Source organism: Amblyomma maculatum, chromosome 8 (genome assembly GCF_055883805.1).
Source record: "Amblyomma maculatum isolate TAMU_Amacu chromosome 8, ASM5588380v1, whole genome shotgun sequence".
NCBI classification, from domain to species: domain Eukaryota; kingdom Metazoa; phylum Arthropoda; class Arachnida; order Ixodida; family Ixodidae; genus Amblyomma; species Amblyomma maculatum.
The window spans coordinates 35066748-35082568 of NC_139351.1; the positions used below are offsets into that span (position 1 = coordinate 35066748).

The 15821-nt window shown below is 51.0% G+C and overlaps 7 non-coding genes and 2 pseudogenes across 7 annotated transcripts; all 9 read right to left on the reverse strand.

Annotated features, from left to right (window-relative positions):
• Positions 1-32: 32 nt before the first annotated feature.
• LOC146180922 (5S ribosomal RNA) lies at positions 33-151 on the reverse strand. Its single transcript, XR_014700524.1, has one exon. It is a non-coding gene; the product is annotated as a 5S ribosomal RNA (ribosomal RNA).
• A 572-nt stretch (positions 152-723) lies between these two features.
• LOC146180923 (5S ribosomal RNA) lies at positions 724-842 on the reverse strand. The gene has a single exon (XR_014700525.1). It is a non-coding gene; the product is annotated as a 5S ribosomal RNA (ribosomal RNA).
• Positions 843-1421: 579 nt separating this feature from the next.
• LOC146180924 (5S ribosomal RNA) lies at positions 1422-1527 on the reverse strand (annotated as a pseudogene).
• Positions 1528-6999: 5472 nt separating this feature from the next.
• LOC146180925 (5S ribosomal RNA) lies at positions 7000-7118 on the reverse strand. Its single transcript, XR_014700526.1, has one exon. It is a non-coding gene; the product is annotated as a 5S ribosomal RNA (ribosomal RNA).
• A 575-nt stretch (positions 7119-7693) lies between these two features.
• On the reverse strand, positions 7694-7812 carry LOC146180926 (5S ribosomal RNA). Its single transcript, XR_014700547.1, has one exon. It is a non-coding gene; the product is annotated as a 5S ribosomal RNA (ribosomal RNA).
• A 573-nt stretch (positions 7813-8385) lies between these two features.
• LOC146180927 (5S ribosomal RNA) lies at positions 8386-8504 on the reverse strand. Its single transcript, XR_014700543.1, has one exon. It is a non-coding gene; the product is annotated as a 5S ribosomal RNA (ribosomal RNA).
• A 576-nt stretch (positions 8505-9080) lies between these two features.
• LOC146180928 (5S ribosomal RNA) lies at positions 9081-9199 on the reverse strand. The gene has a single exon (XR_014700527.1). It is a non-coding gene; the product is annotated as a 5S ribosomal RNA (ribosomal RNA).
• A 575-nt stretch (positions 9200-9774) lies between these two features.
• LOC146180929 (5S ribosomal RNA) lies at positions 9775-9893 on the reverse strand (annotated as a pseudogene).
• A 5785-nt stretch (positions 9894-15678) lies between these two features.
• LOC146180930 (5S ribosomal RNA) lies at positions 15679-15797 on the reverse strand. The gene has a single exon (XR_014700528.1). It is a non-coding gene; the product is annotated as a 5S ribosomal RNA (ribosomal RNA).
• Positions 15798-15821: the final 24 nt, after the last annotated feature.

Below are 15821 nucleotides of genomic sequence, written 5' to 3' on the forward strand. Positions count from 1 at the left end.
GCGTGCGGTGAGAAAAAAAAAAACAAAAGAAGTGCCATCAGCACTCGGTGTTCCCAGGTGGTCTCCCTCCCAAGTACTGACCGAGCCCAATGCTGCTTAGCTTCGGTGATCGGACGAGAACCGGCGTATTCAGCATGGTATGGCCGATGGCGAGAAACAGTCGTTTCGAGCGGCTTATGTACTGTTTTAACTGCTCATTGACTACACATGCAGTTAAGCGCTGTCTTTGTGATGAGGCACCGAGTGTGCATTTACATGTTATGAGCTGTTTCCAGCCATTCTGGCGAACAGAGCGCGCTTTGGCACTCCAAAAATTAAAGCGCAGTGCGAGAGCGACGATCGCGAGTCGTTTACACATGAATGCATGGTGCACGGACTGCACTCCGTTCACCGATGAGCCCGAACTGTGCGCTTGTGGCCACTGCAAATGGTCTCAAAAACTGTGAAAGTTGCACGGCAAACTGGTGAATGAGGTACGTACGCGTCAAACTGTCACCGAGAAGACACGCACGCGATCGCCTCGAGTAATTCTGCGCCGTATACATATGCGCGTCGCACCTCTTCGTGCATGCGCGCAAAGTTATGATTGAATCGACACAGATATTAACGTGACCCGGCCTGCTCGGCTCATCTGCAGCCAGTAGAATCTGCGACGCCAAAGTGACAGTGAGAAAAAAAATGGAGAAGCCAGCTGCGTGCGGTGAGAAAAAAAAACAAAAGAAGTGCCATCAGCACTCGGTGTTCCCAGGTGGTCTCCCTCCCAAGTACTGACCGAGCCCAATGCTGCTTAGCTTCGGTGATCGGACGAGAACCGGCGTATTCAGCATGGTATGGCCGATGGCGAGAAACAGTCGTTTCGAGCGGCTTATGTACTGTTTTAACTGCTCATTGACTACACATGCAGTTAAGCGCTGTCTTTGTGATGAGGCACCGAGTGTGCATTTACATGTTATGAGCTGTTTCCAGCCATTCTGGCGAACAGAGCGCGCTTTGGCACTCCAAAAATTAAAGAGCAGTGCGAGAGCGACGATCGCGAGTCGTTTACACATGAATGCATGGTGCACGGACTGCACTCCGTTCAACGATGAGCCCGAACTGTGCGCTTGTGGCCACTGCAAATGGTCTCAAAAACTGTGAAAGTTGCACGGCAAACTGGTGAATGAGGTAAGTACGCGTCAAACTGTCACCGAGAAGTCACGCACGCGATCGCCTCGAGTAATTCTGTGCCGTATACATATGCGCGTCGCACCTCTTCGTGCATGCGCGCAAAGTTATGATTGAATCGACACAGATATTAACGTGACCCGGCCTGCTCGGCTCATCTGCAGCCAGTAGAATCTGCGACGCCAAAGTGACAGTGAGAAAAAAAATGGAGAAGCCAGCTGCGTGCGGTGAGAAAAAAAAACAAAAGAAGTGCCATCAGCACTCGGTGTTCCCAGGTGGTCTCCCTCCCAAGTACTGACCGAGCCCAATGCTGCTTAGCTTCGGTGATCGGACGAGAACCGGCGTATTCAGCATGGTATGGCCTTTTTTTTTTTTTTTTTTCTTTATTGCCTGGCTTTGACACAAATACACCGCACTGGAACTCAAAACATCATGAACAAAGGAATAATATATGTACACTAAGGTAGTTAGCGTTGCCTAACACCCACTGAGGGGCAGGCATTGTCATGTTAAAATTCCTTGAGCACCGTCAAAGGTTCCAGCTTTGACAGCCACTCAGGAGCACATGGTTGCAATTTAAGCACGTCGAGCCATCGCTGCACACTTTCACGGAAATACATGCGGGCTGGCCGTGCATCTGGATCGCAGTGATAACCAGCCATTCGTGCGCGCCATATACTGTGGAGGCACATTAACATAACCTGGTCTAACGGCATATCATCGTGGTTATCCAATGGCAAATACCTAATGCCATGGGAATCAAGTGGCAACTGTTTTTTTATTGTCCTTTGCAGAACATCCCACAAATATACCCCCTCCCAGCAATGCAAAAACACGTGATCTATTGTCTCTGGCTGTTTGCAGATGAGACATTGGGCCCCCCACGGTAGGAACATACCCTTTTCCTCCATAAATGATTTTACACTCAAAGTACCGGTATGTAGCATAAAGAAAAACGTTTTAGCTCCCGGAGCAACTTGCATTTTCTTTACGCGTTTTAATACATTACTTCCGGTGCCTCCATAGTATAATGCTCGGTACAAGGGCACCGGGAAGACCACTTCACAAACATCCTTGTATAATGTTCTCCTGTTAACATTACTTAAATACTCTTTCGAAAACCGTGCGCTTAAGAATTTTGCGCTCAAAACAATTTCCCTAAAGAATCCAAAAAGAGAACCCGACATACTTTGAGTATAAACTACGAAATCAGGCAAAGCTCGACCAAGTCTTTGTTGACACACTGTGCGCAGGAATGGATCGCTGGCATCCCTAAAAAACATAAACCTGTTGACAATCTGTCGCACAAACAAATGACCCAGACCAAGCCCCCCATGCTTCACCTGCCGGAACAAATTTGTCCGACTGCACCTCTCCCAACTCGAGGCCCAAACAAACACCGCAAAAACTCGATGCAATTTTTGCACATTTACACGGGAGCAATGCAACACTTGCATAACATACCATAGCTTACTAATTAAAAACAGGTTGCAAACTGCGGCTCTTGCAAATATTGATAATTGAGCGCTTTTCCATTTCTCCGCTTTTTCACGGGTTTCTTTGACCTGCTCTAGCCAGTATGGCTCGCTTTCCTTGTAAAATTTCAAGGGCACACCCAAGTACTTTGCAGGCGTTGTAACCCACGATACATTAGCGAAAGTGTCGGGGGTCAGCTGCCATTCTCCGTGCCAAAATCCCAGGCACTTACCCCAGTTAACTTTACTCCCTGTGACTTTGCTAAAATGTTTTACCACATCCACTGTCCTCTTTATACTCTCTTTATTCACACAAAATACCGCAACGTCATCTGCGTAAGCCAGCAATTTGACTTCTGACTCCTGCAGTCGAAAACCATCAATGTCATTGTTTTGTAGGATGCTTAAACACAAACTTTCAATATAAATGCCGAACAAAAGAGGGCTGAGGGGGCAACCTTGGCGCACTGAACGTCGTACGTTGATGGGGGCCCCCAGTGACTTATTGACAATTAATCTCGTAGTGCAGTTACGGTACGCCAAGGCCACTCCCTCTCGAATAACAGAGCCGACATTAATATAGTCTAATATACTGAACAGAATAGTATGCGCCACACAATCAAAAGCTTTCTCCAAGTCCAACTGCAGTAACGCAACACATGCATGAGTTGCATCGCAGCATTCGAGCACACTTCTCGCTTTGTGAATGTTCTGAAAGATAGATCGCCCTTTGATACCGCACGTTTGGTGAGGGCCCACTAGTTCGCATATAACCGTTTGTAGTCTGCCAGCAAGCACCTTCATATAAATCTTGTAATCAACGTTTGTCAGAGCAATGGGCCTGTAAGACGACAACTGCCTAAGCTTATCTGGTTGGTCAGTTTTCGGAATAAGTACTGTGTGCGACGATCCGAAAGACGCAGGCAGTGCCTTCAGTTCATACGCTTCATTAAATAAGGCACACAACAAAGGAGATAGCTGTTCCTTGAACGCTTTATAAAAAGCCGCACTCAGGCCATCAGGCCCGGGTGATTTCCCTGGGTTTAAATTTTCTATTGCCTGCTGCACTTCTTTTTCGCTTATTGGCCGCTCCAGTCTTTCTTTTTGTTCCTCGTCAATTTTTGGCATCACGTCAAGAAAGGATTCTTTAAAACGGTCCAAATAAACCTCTCGGGAAGAAAATAGATCTTCATAATACTCCCGGAAAGCTTTCGCGATTCCTTCGTTATCGGTTTCTGTGCGTCCTGCCCAATCTACCTCTGCCACGTGATTTCGCCTTGCATTTGCTTTTTCTATTCCCAACGATCTTTTTGTCGGCGTCTCATCCATGGCCAATTTTTCCGCTCTTGCACGCACTAACGCTCCTTGGTATCTGTCTTCTTCTATCAAGTTAATCTGTTCTTTTATTTTTCGAATATCCTCTATCCATCTGCCGGGTGCCTTACATTCCTGTTCGTGTAGTTTTGCAAGCAAAGCCTTAAGCTGGGTTTCTGTAATTTTCTTCTCGTACACCAGGCAACTTGATCTGTCAATGGCTTTAATTTTAATCTGTTCCTTGCACAACTCCCACTGTTTCCAGATTTCGAGCAAAGTCCCTGGCCTCACTTTAATCAATTCATTCAATACCACGCGTCTAAAGGCATCATCATTAAGCAATTTATTGTTAAATTTCCATAACTCCCAGCTAAATGCATTGCTTCGTTTTTTGGTGCCGAATAAGCATTGCACCAAACAGTGATCCGTGAATGTCATAGGCACAACTCGGTATTCATTGCATGAAGGAATCAAATCCAGCGACGCGTAAATTCTGTCCAGACGCGCGTGGCTAGAACCTTGGAAGTGCGTGTACTGAACGGCACGCGGTCCTTCCAAGCAATCAGCCACATCCTCCATATTCCATTCGCTTGTTAACTGGCATAACATTTCAGTGCTCTTGTCTCTGAATCCGCGTGTGCTGGTTTTGTCTCGAGCATTCAGTACACAGTTAAAATCGCCCAGCAATACTACCTGCCTTTCCGTACTTAACTGCTGCATAACATTCTCGAAAAACACTGTTCTTTCCTCCACACAGTTAGGAGCGTACACACAAATAATGCGCCACTCAACACCGCTGTATACACAATCAGCCACTACACACCGTCCAGAAGAGCATGAGGAGTAGCCCTTTACAACCAGACCAGGCAGCTTTTTGACAAACAATACACACCCGGCCGATGTCCCAACTGCGTGGCTAACAATGGCGTAAAATCTAGCCGTGAAACGTCGCACCATGCTCCCGGTCTCTTCCTCCCCGTCAACCTTAGTTTCTTGCACGGCAAGCACGTCAATATCGTGGTCAATTAAGAGCCGATGCATCTGGCTCTGCTTCTTTTTGCCTGCCAATCCCCTGACATTTAACGTGGCTACTCTTAAGGTGGTTTCGGGCGCCATTTTCATCAAGGGTGAAGAGACCGAAAGCATGGTGCTTACCTTTCCCGTCTAGCGCGTTGCTAGACGCCGTCGTTTGATCCATCCCCGTCCGGTGCGAGCGGCTGACCCGGCAGCAGGGGCACTTTATCCGCTACCCGTCTCTCTGATGAAATGTTTGGCCGCGGACGTAGCGTGGACCGCCGGGATTGCCCCGTTTTTGCTGGTGGCTCGTCGACGCTGGGGGCTGACGCCTGGATACCTTCGGGTTCGGACTGTGTGTGGGATCGCTTGGCTGGGGCTGGGACGCCTGGCTTACGAACACCGCTGGTGTCTGAGTGCTCCTCCCCATTATCCTGTTCCATGCCGTTTGAAGGCTCAAGTGACGGGCCTTCCTCATTGCTAGGGAGCTGAGGTGCAGAGTCCGCTCTCCCAACATCCCTCGCAGCATTGCCGCTTTCTGCCGAGTCCACCGACGAATCCGTCTCCCGTGTCTGCGTTCGCACCTCTCCGGCACCCTTCGCCGCCTCCTCCGCCTCGACCACGTCCATGGTGAGCTCCGCCGACCGTTCCGCAGTTCCATGTCCCGCTGCCGAAGCGTACGAAAGCACACAGGCTGCCTCGTCATGACCGTAGCGTCTACACTTTGGACAACGCGGCACCTTACATTCTCGTCGAACGTGACCGGTACCACGGCAGCGCAGGCACTGCATCGCTCGCCCAGGCACCACGACAAGGGCCAGCTCTCCGGCCACTCGCAGCTGGTGAGGTAAGTCATCGACCTTAATCCCGGGTTTCAATTTCAGGAGCACAGTCCTCGTGGTGGACCCCAATTCTCCCTGACGCCTTGAACTCTCCACCTCTCCCGGGTCACCTCGGTCACCTTCCCAAAAGCCGCAAAAGCCGTCCGTATGTCGTCGTCTGCCACACCGTACAACATCCAGTGAAGTCGCAGCTTCACCTGTTGGTCCTCGGAATCGATAATGAGGCAACGGCGTCCCTTAACTTCGAGCTCCTTGAAAGCCGCCAGTTTCTTCGTTGCTTCTGTGCTGCTTAACGTGACCGCCCAAACATGGTTGATCTGATACGCCCCCAACGCCACAACGTCGGGGAGCGCACCAGCGTTGGCAAGGGCGTCGCGGAAATCCTCGACCCTGTATGGCCTGACTCGCACATCGCCGTGCAAAAAAAGCGTGTTAAAAACAACGCGTCCGGTGGGCAAAGTTGGCAGAATAATCTGATATTCGCTATCATCCATGTCCTCAAGCCTGTTTCCGCGGCTGGAAATGGCCGCTATCGCCGCTCCGCTGGAGCACATGATTCTGCCACCGTTCACTACGGTATCCGGAAGTAGAATCTCAGCATGGTATGGCCGATGGCGAGAAACAGTCGTTTCGAGCGGCTTATGTACTGTTTTAACTGCTCATTGACTACACATGCAGTTAAGCGCTGTCTTTGTGATGAGGCACCGAGTGTGCATTTACATGTTATGAGCTGTTTCCAGCCATTCTGGCGAACAGAGCGCGCTTTGGCACTCCAAAAATTAAAGAGCAGTGCGAGAGCGACGATCGCGAGTCGTTTACACATGAATGCATGGTGCACGGACTGCACTCCGTTCAACGATGAGCCCGAACTGTGCGCTTGTGGCCACTGCAAATGGTCTCAAAAACTGTGAAAGTTGCACGGCAAACTGGTGAATGAGGTACGTACGCGTCAAACTGTCACCGAGAAGTCACGCACGCGATCGCCTCGAGTAATTCTGCGCCGTATACATATGCGCGTCGCACCTCTTCGTGCATGCGCGCAAAGTTATGATTGAATCGACACAGATATTAACGTGACCCGGCCTGCTCGGCTCATCTGCAGCCAGTAGAATCTGCGACGCCAAAGTGACAGTGAGAAAAAAAAATGGAGAAGCCAGCTGCGTGCGGTGAGAAAAAAAAAACAAAAGAAGTGCCATCAGCACTCGGTGTTCCCAGGTGGTCTCCCTCCCAAGTACTGACCGAGCCCAATGCTGCTTAGCTTCGGTGATCGGACGAGAACCGGCGTATTCAGCATGGTATGGCCGATGGCGAGAAACAGTCGTTTCGAGCGGCTTATGTACTGTTTTAACTGCTCATTGACTACACATGCAGTTAAGCGCTGTCTTTGTGATGAGGCACCGAGTGTGCATTTACATGTTATGAGCTGTTTCTAGCCATTCTGGCGAACAGAGCGCGCTTTGGCACTCCAAAAATTAAAGAGCAGTGCGAGAGCGACGATCGCGAGTCGTTTACACATGAATGCATGGTGCACGGACTGCACTCCGTTCAACGATGAGCCCGAACTGTGCGCTTGTGGCCACTGCAAATGGTCTCAAAAACTGTGAAAGTTGCACGGCAAACTGGTGAATGAGGTACGTACGCGTCAAACTGTCACTGAGAAGTCACGCACGCGATCGCCTCGAGAAATTCTGCGCCGTATACATATGCGCGTCGCACCTCTTCGTGCATGCGCGCAAAGTGATGATTGAATCGACACAGATATTAACGTGACACGGCCTGCTCGGCTCATCTGCAGCCAGTAGAATCTGCGACGCCAAAGTGACAGTGAGAAAATAAATAGAGAAGCCAGCTGCGTGCGGTGAGAAAAAAAAAAACAAAAGGAAGTGCCATCAGCACTCGGTGTTCCCAGGTGGTCTCCCTCCCAAGTATTGACCGAGCCCAATGCTGCTTAGCTTCGGTGATCGGACGAGAACCGGCGTATTCAGCATGGTATGGCCGATGGCGAGAAACAGTCGTTTCGAGCGGCTTATGTACTGTTTTAACTGCTCATTGACTACACATGCAGTTAAGCGCTGTCTTTGTGATGAGGCACCGAGTGTGAATTTACATGTTATGAGCTGTTTCCAGCCATTCTGGCGAACAGAGCGCGCTTTGGCACTCCAAAAATTAAAGAGCAGTGCGAGAGCGACGATCGCGAGTCGTTTACACATGAATGCATGGTGCACGGACTGCACTCCGTTCACCGATGAGCCCGAACTGTGCGCTTGTGGCCACTGCAAATGGTCTCAAAAACTGTGAAAGTTGCACGGCAAACTGGTGAATCAGGTACGTACGCGTCAAACTGTCACCGAGAAGTCACGCACGCGATCGCCTCGAGTAATTCTGCGCCGTATACATATGCGCGTCGCACCTCTTCGTGCATGCGCGCAAAGTTATGATTGAATCGACACAGATATTAACGTGACCCGGCCTGCTCGGCTCATCTGCAGCCAGTAGAATCTGCGACGCCAAAGTGACAGTGAGAAAAAAAAATGGAGAAGCCAGCTGCGTGCGGTGAGAAAAAAAAACAAAAGAAGTGCCATCAGCACTCGGTGTTCCCAGGTGGTCTCCCTCCCAAGTACTGATCGAGCCCAATGCTGCTTAGCTTCGGTGATCGGACGAGAACCGGCGTAATCAGCATGGTATGGCCGATGGCGAGAAAGAGTCGTTTCGAGCGGCTTATGTACTGTTTTAACTGCCCATTGAATACACATGCAGTTAAGCGCTGTCTTTGCGATGAGGCACCGAGTGTGCATTTACATGTTATGAGCTGTTTCCAGCCATTCTGGCGAACAGAGCGCGCTTTGGCACTCCAAAAATTAAAGAGCAGTGCGAGAGCGACGATCGCGAGTCGTTTACACATGAATGCATGGTGCACGGACTGCACTCCGTTCAACGATGAGCCCGAACTGTGCGCTTGTGGCCACTGCAAATGGTCTCAAAAACCGTGAAAGTTGCACGGCAAACTGGTGAATGAGGTACGTACGCGTCAAACTGTCACTGAGAAGTCACGCACGCGATCGCCTCGAGAAATTCTGCGCCGTATACATATGCGCGTCGCACCTCTTCGTGCATGCGCGCAAAGTGATGATTGAATCGACACAGATATTAACGTGACACGGCCTGCTCGGCTCATCTGCAGCCAGTAGAATCTGCGACGCCAAAGTGACAGTGAGAAAATAAATGGAGAAGCCAGCTGCGTGCGGTGAGAAAAAAAAAAAACAAAAGGAAGTGCCATCAGCACTCGGTGTTCCCAGGTGGTCTCCCTCCCAAGTACTGACCGAGCCCAATGCTGCTTAGCTTCGGTGATCGGACGAGAACCGGCGTATTCAGCATGGTATGGCCGATGGCGAGAAACAGTCGTTTCGAGCGGCTTATGTACTGTTTTAACTGCTCATTGACTACACATGCAGTTAAGCGCTGTCTTTGTGATGAGGCACCGAGTGTGAATTTACATGTTATGAGCTGTTTCCAGCCATTCTGGCGAACAGAGCGCGCTTTGGCACTCCAAAAATTAAAGAGCAGTGCGAGAGCGACGATCGCGAGTCGTTTACACATGAATGCATGGTGCACGGACTGCACTCCGTTCAACGATGAGCCCGAACTGTGCGCTTGTGGCCACTGCAAATGGTCTCAAAAACTGTGAAAGTTGCACGGCAAACTGGTGAATGAGGTACGTACGCGTCAAACTGTCACTGAGAAGTCACGCACGCGATCGCCTCGAGAAATTCTGCGCCGTATACATATGCGCGTCGCACCTCTTCGTGCATGCGCGCAAAGTGATGATTGAATCGACACAGATATTAACGTGACACGGCCTGCTCGGCTCATCTGCAGCCAGTAGAATCTGCGACGCCAAAGTGACAGTGAGAAAATAAATGGAGAAGCCAGCTGCGTGCGGTGAGAAAAAAAAAAACAAAAGGAAGTGCCATCAGCACTCGGTGTTCCCAGGTGGTCTCCCTCCCAAGTACTGACCGAGCCCAATGCTGCTTAGCTTCGGTGATCGGACGAGAACCGGCGTATTCAGCATGGTATGGCCGATTTTTTTTTTTTTTTTTTTTTTCCAGTAACAAAAACCTTTATTTACACATATATGTACAAGGCAGCAACTCAGCCAATAGCCGAGTGCATTGATTGCTTCTAGTGTCAACGTCGGCCATAGGAAGCGTGAGGGGACATTAAGGACAATAAAAAATTATGTCCAGAGGTCTGGCAAGAAAGGGTCAGAAAAAGTGTAACATATAAGCCTACAATGAGCCGCCACTAAAGGACAAAGGGGGAAACCAGAAAAGTAGAGAGAAAAACCCACAAAAAAAAAAAAAAAAAAAAAACGCCACTTGTGCAACGCAGCGTGAAGCATCAGCGACACCCAAACCGTTCGTACTGGCGTGTCTTGAAGACCATCACAGCGCGGCAGCCTCGCTGTAGTTCCTCCTGCAGGTTTTCGTCGGTGCCAGAGGACTCCAGTGCACTCACTGTCCACTCTGTTTTGTCCAATAGGTGCCGCCACGCTGGTTTCGGCCAACGCACGCACTCCACCACATCCACGCGCGCACGCCAGAGGGCATGCAACGCAAGCACTATCACAATGTCTCGAAGTTCTGGTCGATCACAAGACGCGTCGAGACACAAGAGCCCTGGCCATGTCACTTCGAAATCAGTGGCGAAAAATCCCCTTACTTCGTCCCAGAAGATGTGCGCCGTGTTGCATTCCATAAATACATGTTGAGTGGTCTCCCGTCGGCCACACAGGAGACAGTTTGCGCCCCATGGTAGGAAGAAACCCCGCTCTTCCTGACGAGCTTTCACGGGCAAAACTCCTGTGTGGAAACGAAAGAAGAAATCCTTGGAGCCTGTTGGTACGGGCAGCTTCCTGACTCGCTTGAGGACATCATTCTTGCCCACCCCTATGGGTGGTTGTCGATATAATGGAGGTTGCAGAAATTGTGCCAGCAAGTCCCAGTAAAGCTTTCTCGGTTTTACTGCGAGCAGGTACTCCCACGAAAAAAGCCCTTGCAGCAGCGCCAGGGACTGCGCTATCTCCTTGTAGAAGGCTGTGGCTCTCATGCCGTTACCTATTGGCTTAGTTGTGGCCAACCAAGGGGCCAAGTGCGCCGAGCCTAGATACTGAGTGGCCGCGCGAAGAAAATTATCCTTTTGGCTTCGAAAGAAAATGAGCCTTTGGACTACAAGTTTAAGTTCTACGTTCACTAAGCCCAGTCCGCCTCGCTCCATGCCCCAGAAGAGATTGCTTCGGCGCATGGGCTCTGCCGTAGAGCGCCAAACGAAGACTGCCCATGATCTGTGTAGCCTACCCACGGAGCCCCTGTCGATTGTGGTCACTCTGGCTGAGTATAGTACCGCCGGGTAGACCACCGCGTTGCATACATAGGCTCTCGTGAACATGGCTATGTGTCTCGGCCGCCATGGGTCTAGCTTCCTTTCAGCGGCAACTAGTTTGGGTTGCCATCTGTTCATGATCGCTTTGCTAATATCTAGATTAACGCCTAGATATTCGTCAATTTTTTCGGTCCATTCTACTCCAAAGAGTTGGCGGGGCTTCCCTCTCCAGTCTCCCAACCAGGCGCCTTGCGATTTGTTTAAATTTAGTTCGGCTCCAGAAAATTGACAGAAGGAGTTTGCCAATCGAATCACCTCCCCCACTTGTTGTTGGGAGGTGCAAATGAAGGCTGCATCGTCCGCGTATGCGAGGACGCGCAGTTCTTGGCCGCCGAGATCTAGACCCTTGATGGTTTTAGACGCAAGAACCATGCGACATAGAGGTTCCAGATACAAGGTGAAGAGAACAGGCGACATCGGACACCCTTGTCGTACTGATCTATTCACCTGTATCGGCGCGCCTGGTATACCGTTAAGGACGATTGCAGTACTAATTTCAGTGTAACAAATTTTGAGCCAATCTATTATGTCGTCACCTACTTCGCACTGCTGAAGGAGAGAAAAGAGGAAAGCCCGGTCAACCTGATCAAATGCCTTCCTCAAATCGATCTGGAGAATGGCCAAGGGAAGGAGCCCCACATCCGCCGCCTCGCGGACCGTCCTCATGCGATGTAAGTTGGTATTTATGGAGCGCCCTTTGAAGCCGCATGTTTGATGCTCTCCCACCACAGTGCTGAGGGCGGTCTCGAGTCGACGAGCGAGAGCTCTAGCCAGAATCTTATAGTCCGTGGAAAGAAGACTGATTGGCCTGAAATCGGCTACGTCGGGGGTTGGTTCGGGGGAAGGTTTCTTAGGAATCAGGACTAAATTGCTGCGCCGCATAGAAGGCGGGAGAAGTTTTCGTTTCCTTATATCCGCGAACACCTCCGCTAGAATTGGGCTGAGTTCACTTCTAAAGCATTGGTAAAATTCGGCTGTTATGCCGTCCGGTCCGGGTGACTTATTCTTAGGGAGTTTTGCAATTACGCGCTCTATCTCGTCAGCAGTCAATGAGGAGTTTGTTGCCTCCCTAATCTCCTGAGGAACTTTGGGCAGTTCGCTCAGGACTTCGGATGGCACGGGATCCAGCGGTTTTCCAGCCTGGAAAAGCTTGCGATAGTATTCATCGAAGGCCTGCGCCACCTCGCCATGCCCTCGCGCAGTGGTGCCGCTGTTAATAACCTCCCTTATAGTAACCCGTGCAGCCTGCTCCCGTTCGAAGGCACAAAAGAGCTTTGATGGCTGCGCCTCGTACTGGACTCTTTGCTCTCGACTGCGGACGAGTGCGCCCCAATAACGCCGTTCCAGTTCTGATCGAAGTTCCTCTTTAACTTTCCGAATGTCAGCAGAAAATTCTCCCGGCATCTCTTCGTTGGCCTCGACAAGGCCCTGAAGGGTGCCTGTGAGGTGCCGGATTTTAGCTTTAGCGGACGCGGCAATTTTTGTTCCGATCTCTGTGGCAATGGTTTTAATTTTTGTTTTAAATAACTCCCACTCTACTGCATTAACCGATCCAGACTTAAGCCTAGCAATATCCTTATTTACTTTATCTAAGAACTCTTCGTTGCAAAGGATAGTCGAGTTCATTATCCATCGTCTTTCCACTGTTTTTCCTGTTCGACATGTTAAGGCACCCAGCACGCACGAGACCAGGCCATGGTCAGAGAAACACACAGGAGTGACGGTGTAGCTGCGGACGCGTTGCAGCGCCTCACCGCAGACATAGATGCGATCGAGGCGAGCCTGCGCTGTGCCGCGCCAGCGGGTGTAGCGCGCAGTCGATCCCGTTCGTCCGAGCGCCACGTCCACCAGGTCAGAATCTCGAAGGACCTCTCTTAACACCCGCGCCGACGCATCCACACCGCCTCCCCCGCCCGCTCTATCACTCGTGCTGAGTACGCAGTTAAAATCACCTCCGAAGTATACGATTCCGGGGACAAGAAGAAAAGGACGGAGAGATCGAAAGAGCTCGGACCGTGCCGTTGTCTCATTCGGGGCATAGACACACACAAAGCGAGTCAGCTCCCTCCCCACAAGGGCATCAACGAGACAAAAGCGCCCATCCTCTCCCAGCTCGCAGTCAACAATGGTGACGTTATCTTTTTTCCTAATGAGAATGGCGGTGCCTCCTGCCCTTGATGTCGTGATTGTATGGAAACACCAGAATTGAGCTCCAAAGTAACGAACGAAGAATTTAGCATCGTCCGCACTGGAAATTTTGGTTTCTTGTAAAAGAGCAACGTCAACGCTGTTTTCATTAATTAAATCGAGAAGCCATCTTTTCCTTTTTGTTTTTATAAGGCTCACCACGTTAATGGTGGCCACTTTAAGCGACAGCTGGGAGGGATCCATTGTGGGGGGAAAGCTTACCGGACATGTGGCATGCGGCCCCCGCTACCGCCTACCGAAGTACCCCTCTCCACCTCGCAAGGGTGGCTGGCGGCTGCAAGGGCTTTTCTCGTCACGCGGCGGCCTTCTCTCTTCCCCTCCTTGACATTGGGCTCGTCAATGGCATCGGTGGGGTTGGTGTTGCTTTTGTCGGACCTGTCGTCTCTGTTTCTTTCCGCAGTTCGCCTTCCTTCCGTTGTCGTTCCCTCCGTGTTTCCCCCTTCCTCTCTCTCAAGTTGTCGGCGGTCCTGTTGTTTAGAGACCGGCTTATCTGATTCCGGTCCCTGAGGCCCCTCGAGGTCGAACTCGTTCGAGAGGGCTGCAGGTTCATCGACCTCCCTGATCCCAGTGGCATCTATGGTGCTGGGTTCGTCCAGCGTCTCGGTTCGCTCCTCCTGCTGCACGGCGGCCGCTTCCGAGTTCGCGCTGCTGCAGGCCCGTCCATCAGGGAGAGAAGGAGACCCAGCCTCTCCGGGATTTGGGGTCGCTACTTCTTGTGGGGAAAAAATGGAGGCTTCGGTAAATGCAACCGCCGGACTTTCGCTGTCTGGTGGCGATTCCATGGTAGTCGCAATTTTTTCCATGTCCTCTGCGTCCATGAAATCGTCCAATGGTTGCTTCGCAACCCCCCGCTTCGTTCTGGCTGCATAAGACTGCGTGCAGTCTTCCTCGCGGTGTCCGATGGAGCGACAGGCCTGACACCAGGGAGCTTTGCACTGCCTGCGTAGGTGTCCGGTCTGTCGACATCTCAAACAAAGCGGCGCTCTGCCGGGCACGGAGATCAGGACCGGGCAGCCATAGATAGTCACCTGGTGGGGTATCTCATCGAGTGATGTCGGTTCCCGTGGCGCGATCTGAACTATTCGCGTGCTTGAACCGATATGCTCCAGGCCCGGGCGGCGCCACTTTTCGCGTCGCACCCCTTTCACATCACCGAAGCGCTGAAAATGGTGTATTAGCACCTCGTCTGGGATTTGGGGCGGGATCCAGTGGACTTTCACATCTTTCTCCTGCTGATTTGGATTAATAACCAGACATCTCTTGTTCTTGACAAATATTTCGGCCTTAGCACTTAACACTTCCATGTCATGTGGAGTCTTGAAAGTGAGCATCCAAACATGATTAAACTGGAAAACTCCTAGATTGGTAACAGTCATCATGTCAATGGATTCCGAGAGCGCCGCCGCGACATCATCGATTTTGTATGGACGCACAGATGGGTCACAGTGCAAGAAAATAGAGTTTTCACTCAGCTTGCCTGTTGGTAGCGTTGGCAGCAAAATCCTGTACTCCGGGACGAAGGCAGAACCATGGGGCGCCGGGGAAAACTGGTTTGGCGCGTACGCGCCGGCCGCTCCTGAGGAGCCCGTTTTCTCCATGACCTCTCCCTCCGAGTGCGACGGGGAAACTGAGCATGGTATGGCCGATGGCGAGAAACAGTCGTTTCGAGCGGCTTATGTACTGTTTTAACTGCTCATTGACTACACATGCAGTTAAGCGCTGTCTTTGTGATGAGGCACCGAGTGTGAATTTACATGTTATGAGCTGTTTCCAGTCATTCTGGCGAACAGAGCGCGCTTTGGCACTCCAAAAATTAAAGAGCAGTGCGAGAGCGACGATCGCGAGTCGTTTACACATGAATGCATGGTGCACGGACTGCACTCCGTTCACCGATGAGCCCGAACTGTGCGCTTGTGGCCACTGCAAATGGTCTCAAAAACTGTGAAAGTTGCACGGCAAACTGGTGAATCAGGTACGTACGCGTCAAACTGTCACCGAGAAGTCACGCACGCGATCGCCTCGAGTAATTCTGCGCCGTATACATATGCGCGTCGCACCTCTTCGTGCATGCGCGCAAAGTTATGATTGAATCGACACAGATATTAACGTGACCCGGCCTGCTCGGCTCATCTGCAGCCAGTAGAATCTGCGACGCCAAAGTGACAGTGAGAAAAAAAATGGAGAAGCCAGCTGCGTGCGGTGAGAAAAAAAAACAAAAGAAGTGCCATCAGCACTCGGTGTTCCCAGGTGGTCTCCCTCCCAAGTACTGACCGAGCCCAATGCTGCTTAGCTTCGGTGATCGGACGAGAACCGGCGTATTCAGCATGGTATGGCCGATGGCGAGAAACAGTCGTTTCGAGCGGCT